Source organism: Microtus oregoni, unplaced genomic scaffold (genome assembly GCF_018167655.1).
Source record: "Microtus oregoni isolate MIOR12 unplaced genomic scaffold, Mior012 000029F_ref0000214, whole genome shotgun sequence".
Classification (NCBI taxonomy): domain Eukaryota; kingdom Metazoa; phylum Chordata; class Mammalia; order Rodentia; family Cricetidae; genus Microtus; species Microtus oregoni.
The window spans coordinates 18,357,654-18,361,426 of NW_024543088.1; the positions used below are offsets into that span (position 1 = coordinate 18,357,654).

Here is a 3,773-nt window from a genome sequence, read left to right on the forward strand (position 1 = left end):
AGAAGAACCAGACCTTCAGTCACATGTAGGGTGGTGGGAATGGAGATGTTTGCTAAACACGGCCTCTGCCTCTCGAGAATCCCTGGAGAAAAGAGGATTATCTAAGTGGCCAAGTCATAAGGATTGTCCTTCCCCAGTTCAGCAGGGCCAGCTGTCTGTTGTTTGGGGAACCCTAGAGGGGGGTGGATAAGAAACCATCAAGGCCCAGAAATGTCAGCCACCACCTTGTGCAGGACATACTAGATGTGAGAACTTAAAATACTGACTCGCCCCTTCTTACAAAAGATCTAACATGGCAATGGTTTAACAAATTATAATTTATTTTAAATAACCCACAGACACCCATGACGCTTCCAAATTTACAGAACAAGTTGCACTTGAGAACTTGGTAGAAAAGGATTCGCAGTCACTCCTTCCAGGAGCTGGACCCCGCTGGGTCAGTTCACCTCCAGCACCTCCGTCTCCGGAAGGCTGAATTTGGTCTTGTGATTGTCAAAGAGCTTCACCAGGGCCTTCATGTACATGGCGTGGTACATGTCGATGTCCTTCTGGGTCGGGTACTCCAGCTTGGGGACGGTGATGGGCTCACCCACAACAGTGGTGATAGGCTTGGAGTAGGGCACCAGCCCCCAGGTGTCAGAGGAGAAGAGGCCTCGGCCATGGAAGATGCACGGGGCGAAACCAATATACTTCTGGAACTTCTTCTGGACCCAGCGGCCCCAGGAGCCTTCCTCAAAGATCACCTGCTTGTACACCTCATTCTCTCCAAAGGAATAGGTGGGAACCAGATCAGCTCCATGGCGCAGGGCCAACTTTACAAAGCCCTTGCAGTTCCGCAGAGTGACTGCGTTCTTACCAGGCATGGAACTCAGGGACTCGGCTGCACCTCCCACCACGATGATGATAGCATTGCCACTCCCGTTCTTTGAAAGCAAGTAGTCTATGGTGTCTCAGTTGACAGGGCAGATGCCTCCAGACATCAAGTACTCCCGAAGGACAGGCATCCGGAAGTTGCCAGCCAACTTGGCCAAGTAGGGCCTTATGCCGGGAAACTTCTTGCTAACTTCGGTCGCCTCCGTGCTGAAGTTGCAGAAGGCACCCAGGCCCATGATGCCATGGGGATGGTACCCAAAGATATAGTTCCTGGTGGTCAGCAGGTTGTGCGTCTTCACCAGCTGGATGGGAAAGTAGTCTCGGAAATAGCGCCACACGGTCCAGTTCCTCACCCACTGCGATCTCCTGCCACCTTTCTTGGGCGTGTTCCAGTCAAAGGCCAGCCAGGTGAAGTAGAGCACAGCTAACAGCCAGCAGTCGGTGCAGAAGGTGTACATGAGAATAACACTGCAAGCCACTCCTAGCACCAGGAAGGACAGGACCCACTGTAGGACTGAGATGACCTGGAGCTGCTTTTCCACCTTGGACCTGTTGAGCCAGGAGACAGAAAAGATGTCTTGGAGGGCCGAGAGGATGCTGGAGCCAGTGCCCCATCGCCCAGACCCCTCGCGTGACAGGGCAGATCCTCCATTCTTGTTCTCTCTACGGGCAGCTTCGGCCCGACGCTCACCCCGCAGGACTCCGGAGTAGGCGGCAATGAGGGTCTTCATGCTGAAGTCGGTGCACATCACGGCCGTGCAGAAAGCCGCCTCACGCCGCGCCCCTGGCCCATGCCCCGGCCGCCGGGGCCAGAGCTCGGGGAGCTGAGGAGCAGCGCCCAGGCCGAGGCAGGCAACCACTGCCACCCCAGTTAAGCCTAGAAGCCAGCGAAGCGCGGCCACGGCCTAGCCTTGTGATTTTTAAAAAAATTATTTCTTGAGATTATACTTACATCACTTTCCCTTACCCTTAATTCATCCTCCCATGTACCCTGCCTTGTTCTCTTTCAAACCATGGCCTCTTTTCTCACTCCTGCACACATTCATTTATGTACATATATATTTCTACATACATAAACACAACCTGCTCAGACTATATAATCTTTCTTGTATGCATGTTTTTAGGTTTGACCATTGGTTTTGGGTCGCCAATAATAAGTGTGTGCCCCTCATGAGGAAGACTATTTCTCCTACCCTCATCATTCTTTGGTTGAGGTGTTTTCATTTAGGGTTGAGTCTTTGGGTTTTTGCTAGCCCATACATGTTGGTGAGACATTATGGGGAAATGCTTCTGTTATTACTTGGAGGCACAGTCTCACAGCAAACTCCCTGATTCTCTGTACTCCCTGACTCTCTGTCCCTTACAATCTTTCCACCTCTTCTTACTCAACTTTCACTGGGGTGTGGGAGTGTGGACTACACAACCCTGTGGTTTGATTGATTGTGGTTCTGTGTAGTGGTCTCCACCTGTTGCAAAGGGAAGTTCATTGATGAAGGATGATGACTATACTTATCAGTGAGTATAAATTCATGTTTATAGTTGTTACAGATTATTCTGGTTTAGCGGCTGTACAGTTTCCTATAATAACCATAATTTCTCTAGGATTGAGTAGTTAGGTAGTTTTACCCCTACAAGGGTATGGTATTCCTTTTGATGTATGGGTCTTAAAATCAATTGGAGAGCTTGTGGTTAGCACTAAGGTATGTTTGTCAATAGTGAGTTTGTAGGGTTATCATACCCTGTTGGTTATTGTTGAGGGTTCATAGGTATCAAGCTGGGTTAAGATTGTGTAGGTTGTCTCCTCCCTGTGAAGCTTGCATGACCATGGAAGTTAGACTGCAGAAAGGGAATGTTCAGGTCAGTTCAGTTAACAGGTCTCAGGGATCTTTTTCTGAAGAGTTTGGTGTCTTCATCAATAGGGAATTACACTCTGGGCAGGAACAAAGGGCAACATCACTAGGCTGCATGTTTTAAGAGTCTCTTGAGAACTCTGACCAACAACTCAAATACAGCTTCTCATATCTGGCACTGGTGCCTTAGTTACGTGGCCTTTTGTTCTCAGGGGAGGACTGCCTTTGCATATGATAAAATCTCACTAACACTATCTCTATACATACTGACTAACATGTATATGTGTGTGTGTGTGTGTGTGTGTGTGTTTAGATAAATAGCTAATCGTATGATTCTTTGTGGATTTTTGAAACATTCTTATGGTTGATTAACCAACCTCCCTCCTTCTCCTCTTCTCCCCTTCTCTAAGAACCCCATGTTTCACATTTCTGCTACTAGATATCTAGTATTCTATTTTCCTTTGCCCTCCTCTCTGTATTTATCTCCCTCTCCCTCTCTAATCAGCAACCCTTTCTTTATCTCCTTTATGGTCACTCTTACCCTGACATTACCCTCTCGTTGGCTCCCCAACAACCTTCTTGTGAAGGAGACATCCACCCTATCCTGGTAATTAGCTCTATTTTATTTAACAGAACATGTACTCACATGTGAAAGTTTGGACCTAGGAGCCTCCAATAAGAGAAAACATGTAATATATTTTTTTCAGTGTCTGGGTTACCACACTCAGTAAGTTTCATCCATTTACCTGCAAAGTATATGATGTCAGTTTTCATTATAGCTGAGTAGTATTCCATAGAGCACATGGATCACATTTTCATATCCATTTGTCCATTGTAGGACCCTTGGTTGTTGTCATTTTCTAGCTCTATGAATAGGGCAGCAATGAGCATGCCTGAGAAAACATCTGCAGAGTGGATGGTTGAGTCCTTTGGGCACATGCCATGGAATGGTATAGCTGGGTCATCTGGTAGATATTTTTTTTTGTATTTTTTGAGGATTCTCCTCAGTGATTTCCATGTGACCAAACCCATTTAGAATCCCAACAGCAG

General features: G+C 47.3%; 1 pseudogene; it reads right to left on the minus strand.

Annotated features, from left to right (window-relative positions):
* Positions 1-437: 437 nt before the first annotated feature.
* LOC121465085 lies at positions 438-1,619 on the minus strand (annotated as a pseudogene).
* Between the last annotated feature and the right edge of the window lie 2,154 nt (positions 1,620-3,773).